The sequence below is a fragment of the Meleagris gallopavo genome, chromosome 2 (genome assembly GCF_905368555.1).
Source record: "Meleagris gallopavo chromosome 2, MGAL_WU_HG_1.1, whole genome shotgun sequence".
Taxonomy (NCBI): Eukaryota; Metazoa; Chordata; class Aves; order Galliformes; family Phasianidae; genus Meleagris; species Meleagris gallopavo.
This window is the reverse complement of record NC_139405.1, coordinates 13939550-13954231: the sequence shown is the minus strand read 5'-3', so window position 1 is coordinate 13954231 and position 14682 is coordinate 13939550. Positions and strand designations below refer to the sequence as shown.

The following is a 14682-nucleotide window of genomic DNA, read 5'->3' as shown; positions in this document are numbered from 1 at the left end:
CAAGATGACTAAATATGTAGTTGTGCTATTCTTCCTATAGAAACTCATTGTTTTCATTTGTAAAGCTATTTTTCACAAGTTCATGCTGTTTTTGTTTAGATACCAATGCAGAAATTATTTCAGGAGGTAGCAACCATTGAATATGCGGAATGTACAGTCAACTTACTGTTGCATTAGGTCATATTTATCTTCCTATGTTTGCTTTTTAAAGGAGATGGAACACAGTTTTGAGTCAGTGTATTTGGAAGTCGTATTGTGGAGCCGCAGTAAAAACCTTGCCTCACTATGTGCTTCTGTAAGGTGGTGCTGGTTAATAGCATGTTCATGCATTGACAGTCCAGTGCTGTTAAATCACTGTCCAAAGATGGGAAGTGAATTCCCAAAGAAGTTGAAGGATATGTCTGATTTATACCAACCCAGAAGCTATATCAAAACACAGCACAGTCTACTGATTTGTCCCTTCCCTTGCATAAACTAATTTTTTAAAGTTGAAAAATAATGGCACACTTTGTAATAATAAATGGAAAACCAGAGTTGATTGGAGAGTTTATTTAACTTTTAATATATTTGGCACTGAGATCTACTTCAGTTTCCTACTGTTGTCTGTAAAAACAATGTCTTGAAGCAGTTCTGTGAAGAACAGCTATTTATAGAATTGTTGTTCTCATATTCATGAAAAAATGTATTTATAATGCCCCAAGCATTTTTAAAAGCTTGGGTATTTGTACAAGAGACGTTAAGTGTCAGTTTGATTTTTAAACTTGCAAATCAAGCCTCTGTGAAGGGCGACAAAAGGGATTTTTCTGGTTAATAATTCATGACAAGTAGGTAAAGCTCATTTCTACGCCCCATTATAACAGCATCTAGTTGAAGAGAGTAAATGTTTCTAGTGGGGTGCTGATGCTGCAAGGACTGGGAAGGAAATGCTTTCTTCTGCTGTTGCAGAGAATGGTTGGATTTACTGTGGAATTACAAATATATTAAAAAAGGAGATTATAGGAAATTCTCTTCTTTTCCTTCTTTGTGTAAGTGGTGATCCTGCGATGACAGAGGAACCACTTGAAGAAATAGTATCAGAAGAATAGAGCCTCTATGTGATTGCTTTCTCTTTTTTTTTTTTACCTAGTTATTTTTTTGAAGCAACTGTCTTTTGTCATAAACAGGTCTGTTGCTTTCTTAATATGGATGGATTGATCTTGCATCAACAGAGTGATAAACTGTGAGAAGGGTGCTTGTGAGCATAGGCTGTCTGACACATTTTCCTGGGCAATCTCTGCAGACAGATGGGGAGATAAGGCATGAGTGGCAGCTGTCCTTCCAGCCATTTCATTGTCCTGTTTACCAGACACTCAGCAAAGTTGTAAATTCCCAACTGAGCAGTGATGTGGCTTTTAAGTTGGAGATCTAGCTCCATTGGTTCCTGTTGCTTTGTCAGCAAAGTTATCTTAAAACAAACAAGCAAGAAAACACCATTAAAATAGATATAAAATACATAAAAGTTATTTCACTTGTTAAAAGTTAAATTTTTATTTAACTTAGGGCACAGATGGTTGTACCTGTGCAACTTTCTCTAACTCGCTGAGCTGGGTCTTGCAGTTTTTTCGTTTTTTTTCTGCAAAGAAAGAAAAGTAATACATGGTGTCTGATATCTAGCAGTCTCTCTGAAGAGTCCTTTAGATTGAGCTCTGACTACACGAAGAACCAAGCTCCTGAAAAGGATATGCATTACTTTTCGTGCATAGGATGGATGTTAGAATTTCCCTTCCCGCATCTGACAGCTTCAGGCAAGGCAAACAGTAAACTGCCAAAGATTCCTTCAGTGGAAGATATGCATCCATCTGCATTGCTTCTTGCCTTCATGGCTGTGTGTGTTTTGACCACTTAAACACATCTGGACAAAGATGTGTTCTGCCAGATGCCTAGGCCCAGCACTGCTACTTTTGGACATTAACAGGTTTTATGTTAAAAAGTGGCTGATGCTGTTTCTCTGTTTAAATGACATCAACAGCAGAGTAAACAGTAACCTACAATGCAGATGCGTTCTTCTGATCATGTGCCATTTCTCTTTGATTTTTATATGCTTGGCTCGCCTTCACTGCCTATCCTAGTATGGTCTCAGCTGCAGTGAAGGTCTGCTAAGCAAGTCTGTTGAAGCTCTGATCTTGCAATTTGACAGGAGCAATGTGGTGTCCTGCAGTTTGATATGCTTACTGTGTGTTTGCATGTCTAAGTAGATATTGCTGTCACCAGTAAAGATAATACTTCAAAACAGTGTCATACCTAGCATTTTGCTATATTTTTCCTGATAATGAGACAATTAAAATGCTTTCATTTTAAACAGATAGTAGGACAACTTTCTGATTTCATTTGTAGTTTTCAATATTAAGGTATTTTTTTAATGAAGATCCTGGAATATTTGCTTCACCTATATGCAGAGTGCTGGCTGACTTTATATTAATTATTCTTTAAAAATGAAAATTTAATGTGACAAGCTAGTATCTCTTACATGCCTTATTGTTTCAGTAAAGTTTCTTTAAACTGTAGGAAAACCAGACAGTATTCATTGTGTTGTATTTTTATGACCTGAGTAAAACAAGTCTCAATTCCTTTAGAAACTTTAAAAACAGAATGTCACTTCTTTCATTTGTTCTTATTCATGAGTGTTGAAGAAAGATGAATTGGAACTCAACCACGTGAAGAGAAAGTCTACCAGAGTACAAAGGAGTAATAACAGAAAACATTTCTCAGAAAATGAGAAGATGCTGGAAGTGTTTGATGCGATTAGGCTGCTAGCACAGCTAGAAAAGGATGGTGATTCCTGTGTGAGTGTATCATGGATGAGCGGGCAGAATGGGACCAGAAATATGTATTGTTGGCCACTTTGTGCATTAATTTTTTTGCATTCCTTAGCTGAAAGTTCTATAACGTGGTCAGATGGATGTTAGAAGAAGCTACCTGTTGACTCTGTAGCTCTGACATTGTCTTAAAAAAAAAAAAAGTGAGTAAACTGAGGAAAACTAATAATTGTCTTTGAGGTAGAGCCCTTCAAGTTTTTCTGAGTCAGAGGAAGATAGTGTGATGTGCCTCCACTGAAAATGTGGAGGGTGGAGGCTTAGTTGCATCCACATGAAATGAGGAGCTGCCTAACAGTGTCATGAAACCTGACATAGGTACCTACTCTTGGGGAGTTAACAATGATTTCTAATCTGAAGTTTTCTAATCTAACAGAAGAGCTGTTGTAATTAGATGTCCTCATTTGTCCAACAGGATTTCTGCTGAGAAACTGCTTTAAGTGTTTTTGTGGTGCTCGGTAGGAAGAGACATGTGGCTGAAGTTTCCCTCCTTTGGTGGCTGCAGTTAGTGATAGCACCACAAAACCAAATGGTTTAGCAGGAAGCGGTTCCTGCTGCAAAAGAGAAAATGCAGAATTAATGGCTCATGCTTTTAAGTGTCTTTGGGAGGTGGGTTGATGAGTCCACCATGGTGTTGGGCATTTCTTCTAGATCTATCTTACCAGGACTACCAGGTGCAGACTATCTGAAGCCAGAGAGACTCAACCTGTGCAGCTTCTTGGTCTTGGCACTAGTTGCAGTTTTCAAGGGAAGGAGCAAAGTCCCTTTTTTTTTTTTTCCCCCTGACAGGGATAGAGTTGTTCATGTATGTAAACATCACTGACAAAACTGGTACCAATATGCTGTAGCTCAGCCACAGAATACAAGCTTGTTGCAAAAGCCTGTAGCAAAACTATTGTACCTTGAGCCAGATCTTTCTCATTTCATGAGATTGCACAATGTGATTCTGTGTATAATGGGAGAAGAATTTTTTTGGCCTCAAAGGTCCTTTTCTCATGCATCCTTAGGTGACTGTATCTTTGGGCCTGAAAACCCAACGTGGATGGCTGAGTGAACATGTGAAGTAGAGACCTGGGGCTGTGCCCATGTGAGTAGGATTCTGTAGGCAAATAGCTGGGCCTTTGCCTGCTTTTGTGGTCATCTTGGTTGACACATTGAGGTGTAATGTTAGGAGCTGGTGTAATGTTGTGAGGAACTGGACACCAGGGATGTCATTGCTTGAATATGCTATGGATGCAAATATTAGCATCTGAAGTTGCATGGCTGTTAGGTTTTTAATGAGAAATGGAAGATAATCTCTTCAAGGATGCAACTGCATGCTTAGGGACTGCTGAAGCTGCTAGGTTGGGCAATGTGGACACTGGAAGGTGAAATCTTGTAAGTGAGCTTTTCCTCCACAGAAGGTGCAGATGTGAAAGAAACAGAACAGAGATCAAATTGGCAATAGATAATCTAACTGGTTTGTGATTTTTTTCAGTCTCCAGGCACCAGTTCTTGCTTGAAATAGCTGAGGGCAAAGCATTCAGAGGTTGAGCCACTAGTTCTGATTGCAGCCAGACTGGCTATCCTGGAAAGTTCACTTGCATGCATGTGCTTGCAATCACAGTCTACTTGTGAGTAGAGAATTAACTCCTATCATGCAGGGGGATCAGCTTAACAGTGATTCTCAGTCACCTAGAAATTGCAGCTTGTGGTTTTTCACAACTATTAGAAAAGATGGTATATGAGTGGAATAGAAGAAGGTGAGGAAGTCGTTAGGGGATTGCCATAGGAAAGCGAAATGGAAGGAAATATTTCATGGAGGTCAACTTCCCATCAGACTGATTTTATTTTTAAAAGGAAATATCACTGCTTTCAAAACATGGAAATTGTTCAAGGCTCATTAGGGAAATGGTACTACATCAAACACGGAAGATCTCTAATGAGCATTTCCCACTACTAAATATCTCCTTTATTACTGTGAGGGAGGTAGGAATAGAAAATAAGGCTTGGATTTAATTCACAATATAGAGCCAGTTTACAATTTGTGAAATGAGGAGTTTAAAGAATGTGAATAAGGGGTGGTGATTCCAGGCAGTCTACTACCTTCTGAAATCCAAATCTAGGCACTTTTAAATTTTTGGTACTGAGAAGAATCCTAAGATATTTTGTGGTATGTAAGAAGTTTTGCTGTCTACTGGGAGTGAATTCCTTTAACTACGGGATTTCACATTGTCTCCTGTTCAAATAAGTTGAGAGTGAGGAAGTTTTGGATGCAGCTAAAAGTAAATGTTAAACATTTAAAAATATGTATACTGGAAATGTGAGTTTTTGTGCAAGCAGCAGTTGTGCTCTGGCTGTTGAAAACTGCAATTGCAAATTTCAGTTGAAATACTTTGAAGAAAACTGGTGGCTAAGTCCACTAGTGAGCATACCCTGAAGCAGCATCTTTAATGGGTATCTATGTTAAGCTTTCAAATGCTTTGTGTCTGAAGTAGAAATTTTCATACGAGTCGCATCTCTTGTAGTCATAACACTATCTTATGGATCAGTAGATACTTGGCCTTAATAAACAGCAATGAATATTATTAGTTCTGGCTGGGAGTCGGAAGGCATGGTTACCTGTCATTTTTTGCCATAACTTGGCAACAGGGCTGCTTTGCCTCCTGTTCTGCCACGTGCTGGTACCTTTGGTAGGTGAGAGCAGCCTGTTAGTGCTCATTTACTCCATGGTATGGAGTGGTTCCAACCTACAACACTGTGCACCCTGCTGTTAATTATGTTAATGTATGCAGGGCTTGTGGTAAGTGAAAAAACAGTGGTTTATAGAAAGTTAGTCTTCAGTCTCACTACTTTTTCTTAATTAAAAAGTCTCTTGTGTTCATGTCTACAGCTTGCATGTATGTTTGGCTGGATTTCTGCAGCATTTGCTTTGCTGACTGACCTATTATTAGCACAGTTCAAAAAATTGGCTTCTAGGACATGAGCTTGCCTGATTGCTGGGAGGATAACTGATCTCTCAGAGTGCCTGTCAGATTGCTTTTCAGCTGTAGTGAGCAAGCTGAGTTTCTTCTGCTTCCTATTCTAGGTGCTTCCCACCCCAACTATGCTTTGGTATTTTTTTTATTCTTAAACACTTTAGAAAATAGTGCACTGAAAATAATGATCTTTAAATAAAATATGTTCTGTATCTGTAAATGTGATCTTCCTCTGTGATTGTGTGTACTCTTCTAGTAGTCAATTTTGTGTGATAAATGTGTTTCACAGAATCACCAAGGTTGGAAAAGACCTACAAGACCATCCAGTCCAACCATCCACCCATCACCAATAGCACTCACTAACCCATGTCCCTCAACACAAAATAGAAATGTTCCTTGAACGCCTCCAGGGTCAGTGACTCCACCACCTCCCTGGGCAGCCCATTCCAGTGCCTGACCAGTCTTTCAGAAAAGTAGCATTTCCTAACATCCAGCCTAAATCTCCCATGGCGCAGCTTGAAGCCATTCCCTCTCGTCCTATCACCAGTTACACGAGAGAAGAGGCCGACCCCTAGCTCGCTACAGCCTCCCTTCAGGTAGTTACAGAGAGCAATAATGTCTCCCCTGCGCCTCCTCTTCTCCAGACTGAACCATCCCAGCTCCTTCAGCTGCTCCTCATAAGGCCTGTGCTCCAGGCCCCTCACCAGCTTTGTTGCCCTTGTTTGAACCCGCTCCAGGGCCTCGGTGTCTTTGTTGCAGTGAGGGGCCCAAAACTGGACGCAGTATTGGAGGTGTGGCCTCACCAGAGCTGAGTACAGGCGGACAATCACTTCCCTGTTCCTGCTGGCAACACTGTTTCTGATGCAAGCCAGGATGCCATTGGCCTTCTTGGCTACCTGGGCACACTGCTGGCTCACGTTCAGCTGAGCATCAATCAGTGCCCCCGGTCCATTTTCCTCTTTGCAGTCTTCCAGCCACTCTGCCCCAAGCCTGTAGCATTGCCTGGGGTTGTTGTGGCCAAAGTGCAGGGCTTGGCATTTGGCCTTGTTGAAACTCATCCCACTGACTTCAACCCAGCTGTCCAGCCTGTCCACCTGTGTGTTTGAAAGGGTCAGTTCCCTTTTTCTTTTTTTTTTTTTTTAATTGATAAAAGCTTTTGAAATACAACTAGTAAATGTCCATATAGCTTTACAGTTTGCTAATAGAACACACCTTACTTGCACTGAGTTTTTTTGCCGTTAAAAACGTATACTTGACCTTTCTTTCCTCTCCTGCAGTCTTGGTGTATTGTACAACAGCTTTCACACTTGCAGTTTGCATCACACAGAGCAGAAATGACATAGCCCTTAGCCTTGTACTCTGTTGTACAGTGTGCTTTCCTTTCTGTTGTGGAGTTAGTGTATGAGGACAGAAGGCCCTCTGTAGAGTCCTTTCTAGAGAATCATCTTTCAGTCTTATTTTCTTTGCTTTAATGACGTCTTTATATATATATGTATATATATATCCCAGTGTTGGGATGACACACAAACAACCTCATGCTATAAAGAGGTTTAGGTTCGCTGTGCATGACTGGCTGTAATTTCTGAGCATTAGTAACTACACAGATGCTGTTTATATGTCACCATTCTCCTCCAAATATTTTGCTGGGTTAGGAGGTCTATAAAATCAGTAGGCGGCCTCTGCCAGTGGCCTCTGCCAGTGGCATGCATATTATGTTGTCTCCTGTCTGTGGCCTGCCTTTAGGTTTTTCTGATACTTTGTGCAGCTCTGTCTCCTTGACAGACAAAGGTGTTGCCACTAAAATCCAGAGTTAGTTCTGGAGGATGCCAAATCCCACCAAAACAGAGGAGACTGTTAAGACACTGTCCCTTCCTGGTTCTGTTTTTTGTACATGTTCACACGTATGTGCTATTGGCAGACAAGCTCCCTTCTTCGTTTTCTTAGAGTTAGGGCTTTTCACCAGAGAGGAAATGAGTGTTCATTACTTCTAAAGAATCTTTCCATGTAGGTACGATTTCCAATGTATTCTGATTTCTTGACGTCATTGTCCATCCTTCACTTACTAAGAAAAACCAGTAATAGATGTACATTCTCATCTCAATTATGTAATATATGATATTGTAGGTCTACTGACGTCAAATCATACCCCTTGCACTAGAACTAGGAGAAAGGAGTAGAGATGATGACACAGAGGATTTAGGTTTTTGTCTTCACTCATTTCCAAGGAAAGGTGATTTCCAGTGCCTGAATTCCTATTGTGGAGATTGATCTGACTTAAGACTGGCACACATCTTTATCCAAGGTGTGCTTTGTGTGTGCTACTTTTACAAAAAACTCTTTTTGGTTAAAGAAGGCATTGAAATCCTGAATCTCTAGACCATGTTGAACACACTGCTGTCCACTTAGCTCAGTAATATTCTTGTCTTAGAGGTCACGTATGATAGCACTATTTCAAGATGGTGTTATCTATCCAAAGTGGAATTTTCCTTCTGCACCATATCCACAGAGAGATCTTGTACCTTATGGGAGCTAGGGATGACCAGAGCTGCTTCCTACTATCAGGATAAGTCACAGTGTGCCTGCTGAGCTCCACTTAGCCTTCTTAGTGGCTGCAGTGCCATGCAACTGGCTGTTGCTCACTACTAGCAGTGAGTCCCTGGTACCTCAGCACTGCAGAGTCTGCCTCTAAATTGGGGAAGCCTGTGAGTTGTTAGCTGATACAGCACAGCTGTGCTGCCAGCTCTCTTTCAAGTACTGCTTATTGAAAGCTAGCTTGCAGCTGACCTAGGTGAATGCTGTCTTGCTGATAACAGTATGTAGAATAAACTGTGCAAATGCTAATGTGTTTACCTGTACAATATGTCTTCCTTAGGAGACTATGGATAATTTGGACAGGTGATTTATTACACATAGAGCTGGTTAGTTCTGATTGATAAACAGCAGTAAGTGCTCTTTAACAACAGTAATAATTAAAACATCGATTAGTGGAGTAGCTGCCTGGTACTAAGTGATGATCATTGAAGCCACTGTTAAAACAGTAGTAAAATTCTGCAGGAAGTTTATCTATTATCCTAGCTTCTCTGTGCTTACTCTGTGCTGTTGGATGTAAGGCTTTATTGAACAAGAAATGCCATAAAGCAGAATACAACTGTGTGTAAATTAGAAACATGAGAAAAAAAATGCAGGGAGTGCCATTCGAAAAATTTAAATTCTTTATCTTTGACAGTAACTAGAACTTTTGCCTTTCAGTTCCCCTAGCTCAGGGTTTTTCTCTTGAAGTTTCATTGTCTTTAGATGTGGATTCACAATGGCCTACTAGCGTAGGCTGAAAAGAAATGTGATAGATTATAATAATAAAATGGCCCATAATTCATTGAGGTGGCTAATAAGTAACTGGTACTTCACAGTAAAGTAACATGGTTTAGCAACTGTAGTTTAAATAATATGCATGTACTGGTTCACTGTGAAAATTGTACTCTCAGGAACTTAGCTTTCTGTAGGTAAAAAAGTACATCCTCTCTGCAGTGTGTGGTTTTGAGTTAGTTGTAAACTACTTGTTATGCAAAATAAATTGGTTTATTCAAGTGGTATAAATAGTCTTAAGATTATCTCAAATCACTTTGTGTTGTACCCTTCTGCAGACATGGGAAGATGGAAACCAACAGCCAAATCTGCCAGCAAAAGTTGTTGGGAAAAGCCTGTTGGAGATCCTGCTGGAATACTCCTTGAGCATAGTGATGTCATATAGAGTCATTGGATGAGATGAAGAGTAATACTCATTAGACATACGTGCAGTGTATTTTAAAACGTGGGAAAATTGTTTGAAAAATGGTACTGCTTTGCAGCTGCCAGGGGTAAACTGTCAACAAACTGATTGCAGATGTCAGTGGTGAGAGAGCTACAGCTCACACAGTATCTTGCGTATCAGTGTGTTACATACTCAGATTTAGGTTCCTGTCTTGCAGACATGCATGTTGAATTTGGAATTGATATCCTTTGAAATCAAGGAGTACAGAAAGATAAAGAAAGAAGAGGAGGAGTATGGGTTATGATGCAGGAAGCTAGAGATCGAGCTAGTTGTTCAGACTTGTGATTGAAATATGTCCGTATTTACACTCATCTCCATAGTAGTCCTACATTTCACTGACAGAAATCCTTCTGGATTCATAGCCAGAAGAAGAGGAGAGAATGTATCTACCCTTTTGTAGTTACAAGGAGGAAAAAGTTTATCTTAGCCTCTTCAGAGATCCTGTTCCAAAGCAGTTAGTGGAAAAAAGATATCCTAATTCCTTGACAAGGCCTTTGCTCTTGGCTGGAAAGTAACACAAGACATTTCTCATAAGCTGGAGTGAAGCCGTTCTTTTTTTCTGCTTTTAAATGTCTGACATTTCATATAGAACTTACTGGAACTGAGGCTAAAATTGTGTTTCCTCCTCACTGTGTCTCCAGGCTCAAACTTTGCTTCGCAGAGATGATAGAATCTGCATACACAGTTCTGTCTTGATCTGTATCTGAGTTTCCTGGACATGTCTCATTTTCTCATGCAAAAATTTTGCCTATGCAGAAGGATGGCTTCTGTCATTTCTTTGTTTCCTAGATGAGCTCCATAGTGTGTGTGCTGTGCAACTCTGATACGTCCCAGTTTTGTTAAAATGGCTTTTCACAGCCTGCTTCAGAGCAAGTTAAGCAAGTGAAGTGGATTTACTTATGGTTGGAATGGCAGTTACAGACACAGTTGTGAATGATATGCCAGCATGTGTCACCATCTTTGGAGTGCTCAACTTGATATATAATACGAGTAGGTGAGGTAGGAGAGGTGGAGGACTTCCCCTCCATGTTAAGAAGTGCATAGGATCTGCTGGTCAAGCCGAGGGGAAAAGGAAAAACATAAGCAGTGGGACTGGAGAAGCAATATTCCCTCTGCTATAAGCAAAGATCAGAATCATGACTCCCTGAGGAAACTGAACATCCCCAAGTCACAGCATCACAGAAACACCAAGGTTGGAAAAGATCTAAAAGATCATCCAGTCCAACCATCCACCCATCACCAGCAGTTCTCACTAACCCATGTCCCTCAACACAAAATCCAAATGTTCCTTGAATGCCTCCAGGGTTGGTGACTCCACCACCTCCCTGGGCAGCCCATTCCAGTGCCTGACCACTCTTTCAGAAAAGTAGTATTTCCTAACGTCCAGCCTAAATCTCCCATGGCGCAGCTTGAAGCCATTCCCTCTCGTCCTATCACCAGTTACACAAGAGAAGAGGCCGACCCCTAGCTCGCTACAGCCTCCCTTCAGGTAGTTATAGAGAGCAATAATGTCTCCCCTGAGCCTCCTCTTCTCCAGACTGAACCATCCCAGCTCCTTCAGCCACTCCTCATAAGGCCTGTGCTCCAGCTTTGGAGCCAGCTTTGTTGCCCTTGTTTGAACCCGCTCCAGGGCCTCGGTGTCTTTGTTGCAGTGAGGGGCCCAAAACTGGGCGCAGTACTGGAGGTGTGGCCTCACCAGAGCTGAGTACAGGCGGACAATCACTTCCCTGTTCCTGCTGGCAACACTGTTTCTGATGCAAGCCAGGATGCCATTGGCCTTCTTGGCTACCTGGGCACACTGCTGGCTCACGTTCAGCTGAGCATCAATCAGTGCCCCCAGGTCCATTTTCCTCTTTGCAGTCTTCCAGCCACTCTGCCCCAAGCCTGTAGCGTTGCCTGGGGTTGTTGTGGCCAAAGTGCAGGACTTGGCATTTGGCATTCTCATGTGCCTACTTTTTGAGTGTGTCAAGGTCCCTCTGCATGGTGTCCCTCCCTTCTATTGTGTCAACTGCCCCAGTAAGTTTGGTGTCATCAGTAAACTTGATGAGAGCACACTCAATCCCACTGTGTATGTCATCAGTAAAGATGCTGAAGAGCACAGGTCCCAAGATGAACTCCTGGGGGACACCACCTGTGACTAGCCTCCACCTGGACGTAGAGTCATTGACAACAACCCTCTAGCTATGGCTATCCAACCCATTATTTATCCTCCTGGTAGTACAGCCTTCAAATCCATCTCTTTAATTTAGAGGTAAGGATGTGGTGCAGGATGATGTCCAAGCCTTGTAGAAAAATCGACAAAGATGACATCATGGATACACATGATCATGGAGCAGATCCTCCTGGAAGCTATACTAAGGCACAGGGAAGACAGAAAAGTGATACAGGAGAGCCAGCATGGCCTCACCAAGGGCAAGTTCTGCTTGACCAAACTAGTGGCCTTTTATGATGGTGTAGCTGCATCAGTGGAAAAGGGAAGCCACTGATGTCATCTGTGTGGAGTTCAGTCAGACCTTTGATATGGTCCCCTACAACATCCTTCTCTCCAAATTTGAAAGATGGATTTGATGGGTGAACTGTTTGATGTATGAAGATCTGGCTGCAGGAACGAACCCACAGAGTGGTGGTGGTCAGTGGCTCAGTGCCAGTATGGATTAGTGGTGTTTGTGGTCCTACAGGGGTTAATGCTGGGACTGATATTCTTTCATATCTTTGTCGATTTTTCCCCTCTGCTCTTCCCTGGTGAGGCCTCACCTGGAGTACTGTGTTCAGTTCTGGGCTCCACAGTACACAGAAAAGACAGGGATCTCCTGGAAAGAGTCCAGCAGAGGGCCACGAAGATGATAAAGAGCCTGGAGCATCTTCCCTATGAGGAAAGGCTGGGTGACCTGGGGTCTGTTCAGCCTTGAGAAAAGAAGTCTCAGAGGGGATCTGATCAATGTCTATACATATCTGTGTGGGAGGCAGAAGGACAAGGCCAGTCTCTTTTCAGTGGTGCATGGTGAGAGGGCAAGGGGAAATGGATGCAAACTGAAGCATAGGAAGTTCTGCATAAGAACTTCATGGTGAGAGTGACGGAGCACTGGAACAGGCTGCCCAAGGCTGTCGTGGACTCTGCTTCTTGGCAGATGTTCAAGGCCCACCTGGATCACTACCTGTGCATCCTGCTGTAGGGAGCCTGCTTTGGCATGCGGGTTGGACTAGATGATGTCTGGAGGTCCCTTCCAACCCCTACAGTTCTGTGATACTATGATCAGTGAGGTTGACAGTGGGGTCAATTTACTGAGTGCATACTCAGTAAATTTGCTGATGACACCACGCTGTGGGGTGTGGTTGACACACCTGAGGGATAGGATGCCATTCAGAGGGACCTAGAGAGACTTGAGCAGTGGGCCCAGGTGTGAACCTCCTGAGGGTAGCTGCTAAATCCAACTATGAGGTCTTCCACCTGGATCAAGGCAGCATCCAGTACCAATGCAAGCTGGGGGATGAAAAGATTGAGCACAGCCCTGCTGAAAGGGACTTGGAGATACTGGTATATGGCAAGCTGGGCATGAGCCAACATTGTGCCCTTGCAGCCCAGAGGGCCAACTGCAACCTGGGCTGCATCAAAGGAAGTGTGGCCAGTAGGTTGTGGGACGTGATCCTGCCCTTTACTTTGTGCTGTTGAGGCGTCACCTGGAGTACTTTATTTAGATGTGCAGTCCTCTGTGCAGGAGAGACATCTGTTGGAGTGCGTTCAGGGGAAGACCATAAAAAATGATCCGGGGGATGGAACACCTCTTCTACAAAGACAGTCTGAGAGAGCTGGGGCTGTTCAACCTGGAGAAGGGAAGGCTCTGGGGAGACATATAGGGATATAGGGAGTGGAGCATCTCCTTTATAAGGAAAGGCTAAGGAATTTGGGTCTCTTTAGCTTGGAGAAGAGGAGACTGAGGGGTGACTTATTAATGTTTATTAATATGTAAAGGGTGAGTGTCAGGAGGATGGAGCCAGGCTTTCTCAGTGACATCCAGTGATGGGGACAGTGGGTGCAAGCTGAAACATAGGAGGTTCCACTTAAATACCATAAAAAAACTTCTTCATAGTTAGTGTAACAGAACGCTGGAACAGGCTGTCCTGATAGGTTGTGGGGTCTCCTTCTCTGTAAATGTTCAAAACCTGCCTGGATGTGTTCCTGTGTGAATCTGATCTGTGTGTTCCTGCTCTGGCAGGGGGATTGGACTAGATGGTCTTTTGAGGTCCCTTCCAATCCCATTCTGTGATTTTTGTGACCTGATAGTGGCCTTTCAGTATGTAACGGGGAGCTACAAGACTAGAGGGGTCTGTGGTGATGGGACAAGGGGAAATGGTTTCAAAGTTAAAGAGAGATTTAGTTTAGATACAAGGAAGAAGTCTTTTACAGTAGGAGTAGTGAGATGCTGGAACAGGTTGCCTAGATATGTAGTGGATGCCCTGTCTCTGGAAATTTTCAAGGGGAGGCTGGACCAGGCTCTGAGCAATCTGATCTAGCTGTGGATGTCCTGGTTCATTTCAGAAAAGTTGGGCTAGATGACCTTTAAAGGTCCCTTTCAACTCTAAGGATTCTATGACTGTAAGCACAAGGTGTTGCCAGTGGGTCGTTGCAGTCCCAGATATGAGTACAGGCTGGGTGAACAAGTCATTGAGAGCAGCCCTGTGGAGAAGGACTTGGAGGTTCTGATGAATGAAAGGCTGGATACGAGCCAGCAGTGGGTACTTGAAGTCCAGAAGGCCAACAGTATCCTGGGCTGCATCAAAAAAGGGGTGACCAGCATAGAGAGAGAGAGGGGATTGTCCCTGTCTACTCTGCCCTTGTGAGGTCCCATCTGGAGTACTGCATTCAGACCTGGAGCTCCCAGTACAGAAAGGATGTGCTGTTGGAGTGGGTCCAGAGGAGGACGTGAAGATGATCAGAGGGCTGGAGCACCTCTCCTCTGAAGAAAGGTTGAGGGAGTTGGGCTTGTTTAGCTTTAAGAAGAGAAGACTCTGGAAAAACCTTATTGTGGCCTTCCACTACTTGAAGGGAGCTTATAATCAGGAGAGG

The 14682-nt window shown here is 42.8% G+C and overlaps 1 protein-coding gene across 2 annotated transcripts in view; it reads left to right on the top strand.

Moving 5' to 3' along the window:
* Positions 1-14682, top strand: part of PLCB1 (phospholipase C beta 1) — a 377774-nt gene that overhangs the window by 11726 nt on the left and 351366 nt on the right. The window lies entirely within an intron of this gene.